The sequence below is a fragment of the Hyperolius riggenbachi genome, chromosome 5 (assembly GCF_040937935.1).
Source record: "Hyperolius riggenbachi isolate aHypRig1 chromosome 5, aHypRig1.pri, whole genome shotgun sequence".
Taxonomy (NCBI): domain Eukaryota; kingdom Metazoa; phylum Chordata; class Amphibia; order Anura; family Hyperoliidae; genus Hyperolius; species Hyperolius riggenbachi.
In genome coordinates, this window is record NC_090650.1 from 54,801,766 (window position 1) to 54,821,200 (window position 19,435).

Consider the following 19,435-nt stretch of genomic DNA (forward strand, 5'->3'; position numbering starts at 1 on the left):
TGACAAGATCTCTGTAACTTGGGCAGTATAACCGACTTCCTCTCTTTCTATCTAAAGCTCATTATTCTGAGCAGATAATACGTCCATCTTTTTTTTCCGCTCTTATTTTTTCTTTTTTTAGCTTTTTGTTAACTCTTTTTTTTTCATCCCAGTCTGACGATTCTCTGTTACAGAATTCTTTCCTTTCAGACAAATATTTAATCTCCAGCGATCTGCCTGTCAGATCCCGTGGCTTTAACCGCCGTGTTTGTTGTAATGGGGAACAAAATCCCGCCTTTTATTTGTATTTTCATTAATCCAATTTTTTTTTTATGTTGCTTTTTTCTTTTTTTTAAATATTCTAATCTTGAAAAATGCAAGTTTTCTTTAAATAGAATGAGGGAGTTTTTGGGTGAGGGGAGATCATTTCCCATTGAGAAAATGTATTTGGTTGGACCCTAGCTAATATTATGGAATGCATTTAATTAAATTCACTGGGTCATTTTTTTTTGGGTTAGTGATTGTTGTCAAGGAGAGATATGCAAGAAATAATATATGGGCTGTAAGGTACAGCACTGGGTGGTTGGTTGCAGGATTAACCATTTTTAAAGGAAAACATTTGGCAGTTAAAATCTGACAGAACCAACAGACTTTGAGCCAGTCCATTTCTTCTTGGGGGGTTCTCAGCTTTTTCTTTGTTTTGCAAAGTCTAACTGATACACTGACATTTCCACTTGCAAAGTCTAACTGACAAAATAGTGTGCAAGTGAGTAGGGAGGCTGGCTGATATCTTACTATTTTGACAGTTAAACCGCTGTTCTGGAAATGCTGTTGAAAACAAAGAAAACTCTGAAAATCCCCTATGAGGACATGGACTGGCCCAAAACCTGTTGGTTCTGTCAGATTTTAACTGCCTACTTTTTTCGCAATAGTGGTCCTTTAAAGAAAATCTAAAATAAAAATAAAAAAATCAGTTAAACTTACCAAGAGCTTCTTGCAGTCCACTGGAGTCATCCTGTGCCCGCGCCATTCTTCTGAGTCCCTCCGGCCAGCTTCGGCCAACTCCACAAAGCTGACCGGCCACTTATCTCCTCACCGCATTCCTGGTGCCGATAGTGTTCAGTACATGGAAATTGCTACTGCACATGCCCGGAACGCAATCAGGGTGCACGCGGCTTTGGACCATGCAAGCCCAGCTTCCGCCGGCTGGCAGCGGACTGCATGCTTTGCGGGGGTTGCCGCTGCTGGCCGATGCGACTCGGAAGGGCGGCGTGGGAACAAGTTGACTCCAGGGGCCTGCAAGAAGCACCAGGTAAGTTGAACTGATTTTATTTTACACTTTAGTAACCCTTTAATTCGAAGATTAGGATTTTTTTTCCTTGTTGCATTTATGAATATTTTGTTTTATATTTTCCTGGTCCTGGTTCAGCCCTCCATTTTTTCATGCAATAATTAGCAGTTCACACAGTTTTTTACATGGCAAGTCTGCAATCTTTGCAGATAATGAAAAGAAAGCAGGGCTGTGGCGAGGGAAAGGTGAGAGAGGCAACAGCTTTGGGGCGAATGTGAAGAACTAGGTCAGTGGGGTAAGTTTCACTGGCCTCTCAGCCACCTATTTGACGTAGCAGGCAACTTTGGTACCCGCTTCACACCTGCGCTGCGCTGAATTTCGGCACCACCATAGGCGTAACATCATAGTGTTTATTATGGCTATTGCGGCACTCCTTGTGTAATTACGATCGAAACTGACGGCTGATTGTCCAGAGAATTATATCGTAAATGATCACTTTAATATCAATGGCAAATGAACGTTCAGGCCCATTAATGAAAGGAAAGCTGCTATCCAGTTTGATCAGATTGATGGAATCAATCTGAAAAAGTATTGATTCTGTTAATCTGAAGGAATTGCATAACAGCTTTCCTTCCATTAGTGAGCCTGAATGATAGTTTTCGATCAATATTATAATCTGTTTGGATCTAGGTTGAGTCTTGTTAACCCAGGTGTGTGACTTAAAGCTAAATACTTGCCTAACGACGCAGGAAGATTGATCACAGCGACGTCCCCCGATGATGAACATTCCCCAAACCGTTTTCCTGTCAGCGGGTACAGGTAAAGCGGGTACACGATGGCACAGGACGGGCGTGAATGAGAGTTCAGGCAATCGTGGTACTTTGAGTGGGAGTCGTTGGGGATCTTAAAGATCAGGTTTGCCACGATGGTCGTTATCGCCACACATCAGCAAACATCATTCGTGGAATCGCTCGCCTGTTCCCCTCTCATAATATCTGGGAAACAATCGCTTGTTGCTAAAAAATCAACAGAAAAATAGCCTGAAGAATCACGTAGTGGGTATGGACCTTCAGCTGAAGTCAAAATCTGACTGCATTATGGTAGCCTCCATATTTAATACAGGTACCCTTTAACGTATAGCAGCAAATCTCTCGGGGGTGGGATAATGGAAAAAAAAAAGAAAACATGACCCTGATTACTATTCATTTTAGAAGAGAGATCTCTGGATGTTGCTGCTACTCCGGACTACTGATGGTCCTACGTTCCTTCAATTACATCTGTTGAGCAAACTTTTCAGAATAAACAGAGCTTGCCTAAAACAAGAATGATTTGTATTTCAGTTTGTGGTCTGCTTCTCATTATTATGTTGATTTTAACAATTTACATGGTAAAGTAAACTTTTTATTTTCCACACAGGAGAGAGGCTGGCGTGGGGCCAAGTCCGCCAATGAGTATAAAACTCCGAAATTTAGGTCATGAAAAATACACAGTCCAGCAAATCTATAAAGAAAGGGGGTAAAATAAAAGTGCCTTTGTTATTTGTTGCGGCCAATCAGATTTTGGCTGTCATTTTTTTTTTCAGGACATAATATAAGAAAAGAAGTCTGAGGCTAGTTTCACACTTCTAACCGGCGGTAGAAAATCATTGCAGTTTGATGGTCGCATCGCATCACTACTCTAAAAATAGCCTTTCGGGGATTGCCGGGGGAATGCGCGGCAATCTCCCTTCTGGCTGCAAGCCAAACAGGAAGTGAGGCTCTCTAGCGCTCACTTCCTGTGGCAGAAAACGGAAGTGCACAGAAGTGTATCGTCAAAAGTGTATTGTATTGTCCGGTGAACAGTTTAAAATATCTGCAGCGCCATAGACTTACACGACTTCCGGTCGCCACACATCACCGTGCATGCTGGCCACTAATACACAGATGGTCCAGCGGTACACGCATGGCAGATTGAGGACTTCCAACGCATCGCACTGCGCAAATATCATTGATATGCCTCATAGCCTTTCATTGGTGTATCGTTACCCTGCGGCACAACAATGTAATGCAATGCACCAGTGTGAAAGGGGCCTAAAGGTCTTATGCCTCAAAAAGACACAACAACTGACAAACACTGAAACATACATTTTGTGTATTGATAATACTATGGATATTATAAAAACAACAACAGGATGTGATCTTTATGAATGCAGTAAATTATTCAGGATACCCACTTTTATGTTTATTTTCTTGGTTTTAGCATCAGATCAGAGCTGGGACAAGGTCCTCCAGGCCCAAGGCTGAAACACCAAAGCGCGCCCTTCCATCTCCCCCCCTTCCCCAGCCGTCACACACTGATTGCTATTAGACTAGGGCCCTAACACCTTAATCTCTAGTTATCTGGCTTGCAGTCACTGCCATGTATCCCTTTTTTAATTTCTCTCTGCTACAAACACAATAAGGGAATGATAGCTGAGAGAGTTGTGCGCCCCTCCTGCACTGCGCCGAGGCTTGAGCCTCTCTCGCCTCTGCCTCGGCCCAGCCCTGCATCAGATACACTTCCTATAGCTGCATATTGCTGTATATTGGTATATTGCCTAGCATAGGCTGTTTAGCTATGCGGAATTCTCCTCCCAGAGCCTTCTGCCAGACCAGGTATACTTTGTACTGGCTTCAGAAATCTCAGTGAATGAACATTTCACAGAGATGCACCTGACAGAACTAAATGTCGCCACCTGTGATACATTTTAGAATGTAAACAAGGGTAAGGAAAGATTTTTACAACGGCAAACACATAAGCAAAGCATAAATGAATATTGGAAAAATAAAAAAAAATTCATTCATTAAGTTATTTTTACTACAGTTCATTTAAAGTTCATATTCCCCACATGCTCACGCACATTCTAGGGAGAGGAGAGAACGGAGAATAAGTGAGGGTAGCATCATCCAAAGACTACACTATAGGGAATGCTAGAAACCTGCAAGAACTTACAGGTGCATTTAACCTTTTAGCAGCTTCTCTGCTTGTGTAATGTAAACCCGGGGCGGGATCTAGGCCATGGCCAACTAGGCCATGGCCTAGGGCACCACAGGAGCAAGGGCACCTAAGCAGCAGGCTAAACTGGTGCAGCATATGCTAGCTTGCGAATGCTGCAGTGCAGGGAGATCAGGCAAGCGCCTGACCGCGGTACTCTGCTGCCAGCCTGCTCTCTGTGCATGTTGGAATTGTGGCGGGCAGCAACAGACTTGGGCAGCATTGCAAAGTAGAAAGTGGAGAAAATGGAATAGAGGATGCCAGTCACTCACATCTCCGCTCGTGTCCAACGTAAAAGCTTCCTCTATCCCTCTGACCCCTTGTAACAGGCCGGTGGGTCAAATGTGAGAGACTATGATTGGAGGGACAGATGCACAATTGTGGCTGATGGAAACGGAGGGGAAGAGGAAGCGTCTGTGCTGGAGATGAACGGAGATGTGAGTTAAACTGGCAGTTGCTGCAGTGTGAAGGCGAGCTGGCTACCTATATTGGAAGGGGGAGTGTAAAAGGGAGAGATTAAGGGAGTCATCTGGCTACCTATACTGATGGGGGGAGGGGTTATCTCTCTACCTATACTGAAGGGGAGCGGCTGGTGACAGTGGCCTTGGGTGGTAATAAGCAGGGGTCTAGTCCTGGAAAAAGAGGTGAAAAACCCCTGCGCCGCACTATGCCAAAATGGGCGTGGTCAAGCATAACGTGGGCGGGGTCATGGGTGGGGCCAAATATACATGACCTTAGCAGGGATGTAAAAGGTCTGCCAGGGAAGTTTGAGCTCTGCCGTAGTGTATAGTGTATCCCCCAAAAATAGATGTAATCTGACAGAATTTCACCAGAAAGACACATAATCTAGTAGTAGTTCCTCCAAAACACAGATAATATGGCAGTGGTTCCGCCAAAATAGACAATGTGGCAACAGCAGTTCCCCCAACATACACATAATTTGGAAGCAGTTCCCCAAAATACGCAAAACCTGGCAGTGGATCACCCAAAATACACGTAACACCCAAAATACATATAATCTGGCAGCAGTGGTCCCCCAAACATACACAATCTGGCAGCAGTTCCTGAAAATACACGTAATCTGGCAGCTGTTCCCCAAAATACATAACAGCGGTTCCACAAAAATGCAGATAATCTTACAGCAGTTCCCCCAAAATAGGTACCCCCAGCATAGGTAGCCAGGTCTACAGGTGTCCCCAGTATAAGTAGCCATGAGTATAGTAGTCCCCAGTATATGTAGCCAGAGGTATAGTTGCCTCAGGGCCGGAGTTCAGGCAAGGCCAGTAGGCCATGGCCTAGGTCACCACAGGAGCAAAGCCACCTTGCAGGGCACCAGCAGGCTGAACTTATGCAGCATTTGCAAACTTGCAAATGCTGCAATGCAGGGAGATCAGGCGAGCGCCTGACTGCGGTACTCTGCTGCCAACAGCCTTTTCAACGACCACCTTGCTCTCTGTGTATGTTTGCATTGTGGCCGGCGGCTATGGACTTGGGCAGCATTGGAGACAGAGGGGAAGAGGAAGCTTCGGCACTGGAGACGAATGGAGAAATGAGTGACACTGATGGCTGCTGCGGTGTGAAGGCGAGTTGGCTACCTATACTGAAAGGGGGGTTTGAAAAGGAGGGATTAAGGGAGTCATCTGGCTACCTATACTAGAGGAAAAGGGGGAGGGGTCAACTGGGGTATATGTCCCAGTATATGTAGCCAGAAGTATATGTGCCCAGTATATGTAGTCAGGGGTATATGTGCCCAGTATATGTAGTCAGGAATATATGTCCCAGTATATGTAGCCAGGGGTATATGTCCCAGTATATGTAGTCAGGGGGTATATGTCCCAGTATATATAGCCAGAAGTATATGTGCCCAGTATATGTAGTCAGGGGTATATGTGCCCAGTATATGTAGTCAGGGGTATATGTCCCAGTATATGTAGCCAGGGGTATATGTCCCAGTATATGTAGCCAGGGGTATATGTCCCAGTATATGTAGCCAGGGGTATATGTGCCCAGTATATGTAGTCAGGGGTATATGTGCCCAGTATATGTAGTCAGGGGTATATGTGCCCAGTATATGTAGTCAGGGGTATATGTCCCAGTATATGTAGTCAGGGGTATATGTCCCAGTATATGTAGCGGTATATGTCCCAGTATATGTAGTCAGGGGTATATGTGCCCAGTATATGTAGTCAGGGGTATATGTCCCAGCATATGTAGCCAGGGGTATATGTCCCAGTATATGTAGTCAGGGGTATATGTCCCCAGTATATGTAGACAGGGGTATATGTCCCCAGTATATGTAGTCAGGGGTATATGTCCCAGTATATGTAGCGGTATATGTCCCAGTATATGTAGTCAGGGGTATATGTGCCCAGTATATGTAGTCAGGGGTATATGTCCCAGCATATGTAGCCAGGGGTATATGTCCCCAGTATATGTAGTCAGGGGTATATGTCCCCAGTATATGTAGACAGGGGTATATGTCCCCAGTATATGTAGGCAGGGGTATATGTGCCCAGTATATGTAGGCAGGGGTATATGGCCCCAGTATATGTAGGCAGGGGTTTATGTCCCCAGTATATGTAGGCAGGGGTAAATGTCCCCAGAATAGGTAGTCAGGTGTCCCCCCAGCATGAGGGGAGCAGCGCAGTGGAAGGAGAGCTGTGGGGACAGCGGGGAAGGGGGGCCATCTCCCTCTCCTTCCCTCACCTTAGGGCTCTCCATCCCTCACTCTCCCCTCCAGAACTAATGTGCGGCGGCTGGCAGCGGGCGGGACTTACCTCTTCCTTGTTCCGGCGCAAGAGGGAGCTATCCGCTGCCGCTAGTCTGGTCTGGTCTAGACCAGAGCAGTGGCACGCAGATCTTACCCGGCGCTTGGATCGAGGAAGAGGTAAGTCCCGCCCACTGCCAGCCGCCTCACATTAGTTCTGGAGGGGAGAGCGAGGGATGGAGAGCCCTAAAGTGAGGGAAGGAGGGGGGGATGGCCCCCTGTTCCCCACTATGCCCACAGCTCTCCTTCCACTGCGCTGCTCCCCTCCACACATGTCAGGGTGGACGGCGTCCACCCTCAGAAAAAAGGAGGTGGACGTCGTCCACCTGCGCCCACGTCCCACTCGACCCCTGGTAATAAGTACAAATCCAGCCCTGTGTAAACCTCTGCTCTAGGCAACCATACTAGTGTGTGGGAGTTACAAGCTATATTTACCTGCTCCGGACCGCTCCTTCTCATCCTCCGCCAGTGGCTTTGTAGTTTAGGCAGGTGTTTTGGGTCCCGATCACTTCTGATCACATGATATGACATGTGATAGGATCCAGGAGACTGTCAGCATTACAGCGCCACCTGGTGGTGGAAGAGGAATGATGGAAGAGACTCTTCCATCACCCCTCTTCCACCATTGGATGGCGTTGTAACGCTGACATGGTCTCCTGAATCCGATAACATGTCATATCATGTGATCGGAACTGAGGAGACCTGCCGGGAGTACGGCGCTGCCGTAGTGGAGGAAGAAGAAGCTCATCGGACAGGTATGTATCAGCTGTCCCTGCCGCCACATACATACCCTGCCAAGCCTGCGGCACGGAAGGAAAATTTTGTTCTTGCGGCCCAATAAAGTTTTACTTTATTTGGCTGCTAAGCGGTTAGAAGCTGGACTATGCCATACTGTGCTGTGAGAAATGCCTGAAACAGAATTTAATTAAAAATGAGGGTGCAGTATTGCAACTTGTACACTAGAGGGCACCCAGGGCATTTGCCTAGACAGCCTGGGCCCAGAAAGGGCTCTGCTTATTACAGAACAATGAAAGATGCCATCTTTACTTCTTTTAAAAAATGTTAAAGCCCATAGGCAGGCACAGATCTAAAAATGGTGCAGTCCAATTCCAGGGAATTCACCTCGTAAAACATCAAAAGTATTGACATAAAAAATATATAACTTTGCAGTATGTAAGACCGCTCCCGGCCACCGCTATGGCATCCAAATCTGCTCACTGCTTTAAAGGAAAACTTAAGTCAACTATAAAAAATGAGATTTACTCACCTGGGGCTTCCCTCAGCCTCCAGCAGCCGATCGGTGCCCTCGCAGCCCCGCTCTGACGCTCCAGGACCCGCCGGCGAACACTTCTGGTTTGGCCGTCCCCGGCCGACAGGCATGGGAACGCGAGTGATCCTTCGCGTTCCCAGCCTGTATATCGCCCCCTATGCTGCTATTGCGACCAGCTGGCCGCAATAGCAGCATAGGGGGCGATATACAGGCTGGGAATGCGAAGAATCACTCGCGTTCCCATGCCTGTCGGCCGGTGACGGCCAAACCGGAAGTGTTCGCTGGCGGGTCCTGGAGCGTCAGAGCGGGGCTGCGAGGGCACCGATCGGCTGCTGGGGGCTGAGGGAAGCCCCAGGTGAGTAAATCTCATTTTTTATAGTTCACTTAAGTTTTCCTTTAATGGCTGTTTTATAAGAAGATAGCACCAGATCACAGTGCACAGCTACCAATCGCTCCAACGCCTCCCTATTTGAAGCACTCCTCTCATCGGTGTCAGCTACTCTCCTCCAATCGGCAGGGCCGGCCCTAGACTTTTTGCCGCCTGAGGCAAATTTTTAAAAAATTGTCACCGCCGCCCCTCCCCCCCCCCCTCGGGGGGGGGGGGGGGGGGCGCTCTGGGGGGCCGCCAAGCTGGAGGGGTAGCTGGCAGGACGGGGGTATTGGGCCAGCGGCGGGGAGGGGGGTCGGACCCCCCCCTCCCTCGCCTGGGTCCCCCGTCCTCCGCTCCCCTCCAGCCTAAATAGAAGCAGCCGTATGTGTAAGAGGCACGGGCGGGGAGGACACTCACCTCTTCCCAGCGTGCGCTCCACTGACGTCACTTCCTGCAGCGTCCTGCAGGAAGTGATGTCAGTGGAGCGCACGCTGGAGCGAGGAGGAGGTGAGTGTCTCCCCGCCCGTGCCTCTTACACATACGGCTGCTTCTATTTAGGCTGGAGGGGAGCGGAAGACGGGGGACCCAGGCGAGGGAGGGGGGGTCCGACCCCCCCTCCCCGCCGCTGGCCCAATACCCCCGTCCTGCCAGCTACCCCTCCAGCTCGGCGGGCCGGCTCCCCGTACCCACGGACGGGCGGGTGCCGCCCCTGGAAATTTGCCGCCTGAGGCAAAAGTTTCACCCCGCCTCATGAGCGGGCCGGCCCTGCCAATCGGTCAACCCGTTCATGCAGTTTAAACTTAAAAGGACCCATGTCACGAAAAATCTTAACATTTTAAATACATGTAAAAATATACAGAACTCACCGTGGCCAGTTTGTGTATTTTTTTTTTTCATTTCCATCATGCTGGCCGACGCCACCGCGCCTCTATGACAAGCAGCTGTGCCACCTACCGGACTTCCCCCTCTCCTCTCAGAGCGAGCAGCCGCACAAGTACTTTATTTACTACGTGTGGCGCCGCCTCTAACTCCTCCCCCACCTGTCACACGTGCATGCAGGCAGCGTGTGATGCACCAGGGACCAGGCATTTCGGGTGCCACCACCGGCGGCGCTGCACTGCAGAGACAGGAGACAGTGAGTGCCCTCTTGATGTCACGTGCCCCCCTGGCTGGCATGCACAGAAGACCCTGGCTGACGTCACTGAGCCAGACATCGGGGCTGATTACCGCTAAACAGAGGACTGCTGGAGGGTGGCGAGGGACGTTTCCATGCTTATGAGGCTGGAGGATGCCCCGTTTATAGTGTGCCGTCTCTGGTACACTTTAAAGGATTCCTTAGTTTTTAATGAATACTATAATGGACACCGTGTGTGTGTGTGTGTGTGTGTGTGTGTGTGTGTGTGTGTGTGTGTGTGTGTGTGTGTGTGTGTGTGTGTGTGTGTGTGTGTGTGTGTGTGTGTGTGTGTGTGTGTGTGTGTGTGTGTGTGTGTGTGTGTGTGTGGGAGGGGCACGGAGGGCGGGGGGCGCCACAGGTTTTCTTGCCTGGAGTGACAAAATGGCTAGAAACGCCCCTGGTGACAGCAACATAGGAGAAAAGTATTGATGAAATAAACTTCTTATTTGGATGTGTTTTAAAGTTTAAGATTTTCGTAACAGTTCCTCTTTAACCATTTCTGCCGCCCGGACATGTAGCTCATGTCCGGGCGGCTGCTCTGCTGCGGTTTTTCTGCCCGGAAAAATTTCCGCATCCCCCTTGTACTTCCGCTTAGGAAGAAGCACAAGGAGGGAAAAAAGAATTGAAGGTGGCCATCTTGTGGCCAAATAGTAAAACTACATCTACATTTTTTTTACATTACAATTTACACATATAACAACATTAAAAATTAACTGTTTATGTCCCACACCAAAATATTACCCAAATAAAATGTTTAATGGAAAAAAAAATAACAATAAAAAAAAAAAAAAGACATAAATAGTTACCTCAGGGTCTGCCTAAGGGTCTGAACTTTTTAAATATGCATTTGAAGGGGGTATACTACAAACATTTTTTAAATTATAAGCTTGCAAATAATGATGTATGCAAAATGGAAACAATGCACCTTTGTTTCCAAATAAAATATTGGCGCCATACATTGTGATAGTGAAAATTGAAATGGTATAATAACCGAGACAAATGGGCAAATAAAATACATAGGTTTTAAAGGGGAACTGAAGAGAGAGGTATATGGAGGCTGTCATGTTTATTTCCTTTTAATCAATACCAGTTGCCTGGCAGCCCTGCTGGTCTATTTCTCTGCAGTAGTATCTGATTAAAACCAGAAACAAGCATGCAGCTAGTCTTGTCAGATCAGACTTATAAGTCTGAACCACTGAAACACCTGATCTGCTGCATGCTTGTTCAGGGGCTATGGCTAATAGTATTAGAGGCAGAGGATCAGCAGGGCTGCCAGGCAACTGGTATTGTCTAAAAGGAAATAAACATGACAGCCTCCATATACCTCTCTCTTCAGTTCCCCTTTAATTATGGTAGCGTGGATTATTTTAAAGCTATAATGGCCGAAAACTGAGAAATAATGAATTTTTTCAAATTTTTTTCTTATTTATCCTGTTAAAATGCATTTATAAAAAAATAATTCTTAGCAAAATGTACCACCCAAAGAAAGCCTAATTAGTGGCGGAAAAAATTGTGATAAGTAGTGATAAAGTTATTAGCGAATGAATGGGAGGTGAAAATTGCTCTGATGCATAAGGTGAAAACCCCCCGTGGGCTGAAATTGTTAACCACTTCACATTCAGTCGTTTTCACTTTGTGCATCCGAGCAATGTTCACCTCCCATTCATTAGCGTATAACTTTATCACTACTTATCACAATGAACTGATCTATATCTTGTTTTTTCCACCACCAATGAGGCTTTCCTTGGGGGTTACATTTTGCTAAGAGCCACTTTACTGTAAATGCATTTTAACAGGATCAATAAGAAAAAAACTGAAAAAATTCATTATTTCTCAGTTTTCGGCCATTATAGTTTTAAAATAATACATGCCTCCATAATTAAAACCCATGTATTGTATTTGCCCATTTGTTCCGGTTATTACACCATTTAAATTATGTCCCTATCACAATATATGGCGACAATATTTTATTTGGAAATAAAAGTGCATTTTTTCCGATTTGCATCCATCACAATTTACAAGCTTATAATTAAAAAAAATAGAAATATTTCATCTTTACATTGATATTTAAAAAGTTTAAACCCTTAGGTAAATATTTACGTGTTTTTTTTTTATTATTATTGTAATTTTTTTTTTTTATCAGACATTTTATGTGGGTATTTTTGGGAGGGTGGGATGGAAATAGTATTTTTTAATGTAAATAGATGTGGTTTTTTTTCTTTACATTTAGATGTAGTTTTACTTTTTGGTCACAAGATGGCAGCCATGAGTTTGTTTACATGCCGTCACTCTAAGCGTAACATGTACGCTTAGAGCGACGTAGGGGGACGCAAGAGGCAGAAAAAGCGAGGCTTCCGAGAGAAGCTGATGCTTTTTCTGCAGGGGAGAGGAATCAATCATCGGGCACCATGTCCCGATTGATTGATTCCTGGACTAACGATCCACGGCTGGGAGCGCGCGTGCACGGCCCCCTGGACATAACTTGTACGTCCAGGAAGTTTGAATGGTTAAAGGGGCACTATGGCGAATTTTTTTTTTTATAAAATTTAAAATATGTGCAAACATAGACAAATAAGAAGTATGTTTTTTCCAGAGTAAAATGAGCCATAAATTACTTTTCTCCTATGTTGCTGTCACTTACAGTAGGTAGTAGAAATCTGACAGAACCGACAGGTTTTGGACTAGTCCATTTCTACATAGAGGATTGCACATATTTTAAATTTTAAAATGTTTCGCCATAGTGCCCCTTTAACCATTTATGCTGCCTGGATGTGATCCTCACTACGTATTGGGGTATCCAAGCAACACTACTGATGAGTCAAAATTTGAAATATTTGGCTGTAGCAAAAGGCAGTTTGAGCTTCCAAGGGCAGAATAGCGATGCAATAATGAGTGTCTGCAGGTAACAGTGAAGCATGGTGGAGGTTCCTTGAATGTTTGGGGCTGCATTTCTGCAAATGGAGTTGGAGATTTGGCCAGGATTAATGGTGTTCTCAATGTTTTTCCATCATGCAATACCATCAGGAAGGCGTGATGGTATAATGGCCCCCAAAGAGCCCTGATCTCAACATTATCGAGTGTGTCTGGGATTAAATGAAGAGACAGAAGGATGTGAGGAAGCCTACAGCCACAGGAGATATGTGGTTAATTCTCCAAGAAGTTTAGAACAACCTACCAGCCGAGTTCCTTAAAGTGAACATCCAGACTAAAAATCTACTCAGCTTAACTGAAAAGGCTTAGTGTTTCTTTAAGGCCCCATTCACATTACAAACGCGGACGGCCGTGCGTTCGGAACGCAACGCGTATGAACGCACGCCATCCGCGTTTTTATGCGTTGCGTGGCTAACATCTGCGCGTTTTTGGAAAAAATGCGTGCAGCATGCGTTCCCGGACCGCACTGGTCCGGAACGCATGCAGTGTGAACATTCTATGCACTGTCTGATGTCGTGCGTGTCGGGCTCCTGCACGCGTTCCCAAAACGCGGCTGGAAACACGTGCAGTGTGAACGAGGCCTAACAGTTTCACAGCATCAGAACTTTTTTTTTTATAGAAGTCTCATTTTTAGCTGCATATTTAGCTAAGCTCCGCCCCATCAAAGAAAACTGCCCGGGCTTTTTCCCCCTGATGCTGTGTAAAGCATGATATGATTTCCTCTGTTGTTATTCACGTTGCCTAGCAACTGGGAGGGATGATCAGCACACAGGACAGTTGGAACTGTGTCTCATGCTCGCTATCACCTTCTTTCAACCAAAAAGATGACTGCCCTTATGAAATCACAAACCTTTGCCTGTTCTTTTAAAACAGGGTGGGTAAGAGATTATATTATCTATCTATTTTAATTTACATAACTAATGTAACTTAAAGGGAACCTGAACTGAGTAAAATTATTTAAAATAAACACCTGAGTTAACTTCAAATGAACATTACATAGTTACCTCGCCATCATTTCCTCTCAGAAGCTCACCATTTTCTTCTGACAATGATCCCTTCCAGTTCTGACAACATTTTGTCAGAACTGAAATATATCAGTTGCTGCCAGTTATATATCAGTTACTGTCAGTTATAGCTGAGAGGACTACTGATGTGCCAAGTAATGCCCATGTTTCCCTATGGCTCAAGTAGGCCATGTTACAGTTTAACAGTGTGCTGACCAGAAAGCTATTATGGGGCAATGGCCATTTTCAAAATGGAGGATGGAGAATTCCCTTGATCACAGTGGACAAACGGGATGCAAGACAGGAGAAAGAGATTGAGGAGTAGACTACACCGGAGGTAAGTATGACTTGTGTATGTTTATTTTGACTTTTATTATCAGTTCAGGTTTTCATTAATGACAGTATGTTTGTTTAGGCTGAAGTTCCTCTTTAAAATACTGTGTGCAAGCGTACCTAGAAGAATTGATGCTATTTTTAAGGCAAAGGGTGGTCACACCAAATATTGGTTTGATTTAGATTTATTTTTTGTTCATTCACTGCAATTTGTTGCTTGACAGAAATAAATGGTTAACACTTCCATTTTTCAAAGCATCAAAGCATCCTTCACTTACAGCATTTTCTTACACCTGCCTAAGGCTCTTGCACAAATACATAATACAATGTTATATATATATATATATATATATATATATATATATATATATATATATATACACAGTATATATGTGTGTGTATTTTTTGGGATGTGGGAGGAAACCGTAGTGCCCAGAGGAAACCCACACAGACACAGGATAGAATATACAAACTCCATGCAGATAATGCCCTGGCTAGGATCACCTGCCAGTACTAAAGATGTCACCACCCTGTGACAGATTTCAGGGAGTGGATCAGGGAGAGGAAATATTTTACTAAATAATTAATAAATGAATTTTGTAAAAAAATAAAATAAAAAAAGCAATTTTATTCATTATGTTATTTTGACTACAATTCCTCTCTAAAGGATATTTTGTGATACAGAAATAAAATGAACGTTGGCCGTTGATAATCAAAAAATATCCAAGTAAAGGTAAGAATCTTACAGTGAACTATAAGATTGTGAAGGTCACAGTGAAATTCTAAAGCCAGTGGTTGCACATCATGGACTGCACCCAGGGGCACCCCTAGCCATTTTGTCACTCTAGGCGAGAAAATCTGTGGCGCCCCCCCATAGGGATGAGCGTAATGACCTAATTACGAATTTCCGAAATTTCGCGAAATTACTACAATTACGATTTTAACAGTAATCGGAATTTCGTAATTTTCGCAAATTACGCAAATTTTCGTAATTACGATTACGAAATTTAGTATTTTAAAGTTTGTATCCCTCTAGATGCCTAAAATGAATAGCACAGCCAGCCAGCCAGCCAGCCAGCCAGCCAGCCAGCCAGCCAGCCCTCCTCCTCCTCTCTCTCTCTCTCTCTCCCCCCAGAGATCTGTAGTATTTCAAAACCATACTCACATTCATGACATGTCCAGGGATCAAACCCAGGCCAACCACATGGAAGACAGCTATGCTCACCACCATACCACCAAACACACACTAAATAGACTGCTAACCTAAATCTTACTTGTAGACAGTCATATGAGACACATGCTGGGTGCAGGGCTTTGTGATTGGACCATGGACCATGCGATAGAGTGAGGTGCAAAAATGAAATCATGCGTAGCAGAGGATGGTTTCACAATGCTAAATGCTAGGCTGGCTGTGGTGCAATTGGTTAGTGCATCTGGCTGGTAACAGCAAGGTTACAGGTTCAATTCCATCCAGGCATGTCTTTTCCTTTTGCGTTCAACAGTTGTCCAAACAGAGCCAACAGAGCCCCAGATAGCCATGTAGAGTTAGGTCACAGCTAGCCTGGCTGTGGTGCAATTGGTTAGTGTGTCTGGCTGGTAACAGCAAGGTTACAGGTTCGATTCCATCCAGGCATGTCTTTTCCTTTTGCGTTCAACAGTTGTCCAAACAGAGCCAACAGAGCCCCAGATAGCCATGTAGAGTTAGGTCACAGCTAGCCTGGCTGTGGTGCAATTGGTTAGTGTGTCTGGCTGGTAACAGCAAGGTTACAGGTTCGATTCCATCCAGGCATGTCTTTTCCTTTTGCGTTCAACAGTTGTCCAAACAGAGCCAACAGAGCCCCAGATAGCCATGTAGAGTTAGGTCACAGCTAGCCTGGCTGTGGTGCAATTGGTTAGTGTGTCTGGCTGGTAACAGCAAGGTTACAGGTTCGATTCCATCCAGGCATGTCTTTTCCTTTTGCGTTCAACAGTTGTCCAAACAGAGCCAACAGAGCCCCAGATAGCCATGTAGAGTTAGGTCACAGCTAGCCTGGCTGTGGTGCAATTGGTTAGTGTGTCTGGCTGGTAACAGCAAGGTTACAGGTTCGATTCCATCCAGGCATGTCTTTTCCTTTTGCGTGCGCGCGCTGCGCCATTGAACCCCATGGGGTATTTTGCGTGCGTAAAACTTTACGCATGCAAAACTTTGTGCTCGGTGTTTGGACAACTGTTGAACTCAAAAGGAAAAGACATGCCTGGATGGAATCGAACCTGTAACCTTGCTGTTACCAGCCAGACACACTAACCAATTGCACCACAGCCAGGCTAGCTGTGACCTAACTCTACATGGCTATCTGGGGCTCTGTTGGCTCTGTTTGGACAACTGTTGAACGCAAAAGGAAAAGACATGCCTGGATTGAATCGAACCTGTAACCTTGCTGTTACCAGCCAGACACACTAACCAATTGCACCACAGCCAGGCTAGCTGTGACCTAACTCTACATGGCTATCTGGGGCTCTGTTGGCTCTGTTTGGACAACTGTTGAACGCAAAAGGAAAAGACATGCCTGGATGGAATTGAACCTGTAACCTTGCTGTTACCAGCCAGATGCACTAACCAATTGCACCACAGCCAGCCTAGCATTTAGCATTGTGAAACCATCCTCTGCTAGGCATGATTTCATTTTTGCACCTCACTCTATCGCATGGTCCATGGTCCAATCACAAAGCCCTGCACCCAGCATGTGTCTCATATGACTGTCTACAAGTAAGATTTAGGTTAGCAGTCTATTTAGTGTGTGTTTGGTGGTATGGTGGTGAGCATAGCTGTCTTCCATGTGGTTGGCCTGGGTTTGATCCCTGGACATGTCATGAATGTGAGTATGGTTCTGAAATACTACAGATCTCTGGGGAGAGAGAGAGAGAGAGAGAGAGAGAGAGAGAGAGAGAGAGAGAGAGAGAGAGAGAGAGAGAGAGAGAGAGAGAGAGAGAGAGAGAGAGAGAGAGAAGGAGAAGGGCTGGCTGGGCTATTCATTTTAGGCATCTAGAGGGATACAAACCCTTACAAACGTGAAAAAGTAAAATTTCGGTTGGACACACGAAATTCGTAATTATGGGAGTGAAATTTCGATTACGAAATTGAAAATTACGATTTGAAAATTAATTACGAAATTACGAATTTGGTTCGTAATGTTAAATTTCGCATTCGTAATAAAAGCAGTTCGAAATTTCGAAAATTTCAGCTCATCTCTACCCCCCCATGAAAATAATCGTAATGCGGCAGGGTTTCACCAGGAAATAACCGAAATTCAGCAATGTTTCAGGAGAAAATAATTGTAATGCAGCAGCGTTTCACCAGAAATTACACTTATTGCTGCAGCATTTCACCAGAAATTACACTTATTGCTGCAGCGTTTCACCAGAAAATACATGTAAGGAAGAAGGCACACAGGGGGACATAGGGAGGCACAGGGGGACAGAAGAAGGCACGAGGATCAGAAGAAGTCACAAAGGAAGACAGAAGGAGGCACAAAGGGACAGAAGGAGACACACAGGGAACAGAATGAGGCACAATGGGGGACAAAATGGGGCACAATGGGGGGGGGGGGCAGAATGAGACACAAAGGAGGACAGAAGAAGGTACACAGAGGGGCAGCGGGAGGTACAGGGGAACAGAAGAAGGCATGAGGACCAGAATACGGCACAAAAGAGGACATAAGGAGGCACAGGGGGACTAAAGGAGGGGAACAGAATGAGGCACAAAGTGGGGCAGAAGGAGGCACAAAGTAGGGCAGGAGGCAGCACAATGGGGACCGATTGAGGCACACAGGGGGACAAAAGGAGGCACAGGTGGAAAGAAGAAGGCAAGGGGGAATGAAGGAAGCACACAGGGAACAGAAAGAGGCACTAAGGGGACATTAGGAGGCACAATTGGGGACAGTAAAAAGCACAAAGAGGGCAGAAGGAAGCACAGGGAGACAATAGGAGGCACAAAAGGGGACAGAAGTATGCACAAAGGGGGGCAGAAGACGACAGAGGGGGATGTAAGGAGGCACAGGGAGACAGAAGAAGGCAGAGGGGGGCAGAAAGAGCCACAGGGAGACAGAAAAAGGCACAGAAGGAGGCACAGGGGGACAGAAGGAGGCACAAAGGGGCACAGAAAGAGCCACAGGGAGACAGAAGAAGGCACAAAGGGGCACAGAAGGAGGCACAGAGGAAAGTGCAGGGGACAGATGTGGCACATGGGGACTGAAGAGGCACAAGGAGACAGAAGGAGGCCCAGGAGCACAGAAGGAGGCAGAGTGGGACTGAAGTAGAAACAGGAGCAGAGGTAGCACAAGGGGACAAAAAGGCAAAGAAAACAGAAGGAGGCACAGGGGGACAGAAGGAGGCACAAAGGGGCACAGAAGGAAGCAGAGGTGGCACAGGGGGACTGAAAGAGGCACATGGAGACAGAATGAGGCACAAAGGGAGACAGAAGGACAAACAGGGGGTCAGACATGACACAAGGAGACAGAAGGAGGCACAAAAGGGACAGAAGAAGGCACAAGGGGGAAAGAAGGATGCACAAGGCACAGAGGTGGCAGCTGCCTGCAACTTACGCTAAGTAGATGCAGCAGAGGCAAGTAATAAAGTCCAGGAGTGAGGCTTAATTTGGGGGCGGGGCTTAATCCAGCAACATGATGCCCCCCAGGACCAATGGCACTCCAGGAAATGGCCTATACTGCCTATGCCTAGAGGCGCCCCTGGCTGCACCACAAGGTGTCAGCTGTGACAGCCAATCAACACATAGCAAACTGAGGAGTCACTCAACACAGCAACTGTCCCTGACTCCCATTTGCAAAGGAAACTAGATTTTTGTGACTTGAAATAGTTTTTCATGATTTTGTTGGGTGAAAGTCCAGAGGTCCTCTCAATGTGATGTCCCTTTCAGCAACCTGCTAAGTTAAATTATAACCAAAGAAATGTCTCCAGCGCTATATTACGTTTAGGACCACAGTTTGATTTCTGAAGCACGTTGTAACGCGTTTCATAACTGACGTGACGCGGGGGTTGAGTCACGTACCTCCAATAATATTATTTTACCAGTACTTATGCCAGTTAGAATATATAGCATGCATTACACAATTAGCGCAACCAGCGTATCTTAAAGGGATCTAAGCAGCTCCTGGCTTCAAATAGCTGACAGGACTGCCATGTTTGAGAAGTTCGACTCCCTGCTACTTTCCACTGCCTTTATCCAGGCTAGGTGTGAAATTCTTTAAGTGTGACTAATGTTTTCTGTTTGAAGTACAGTGGGGAAGGCTCACTGTTTGATTGTGGTCA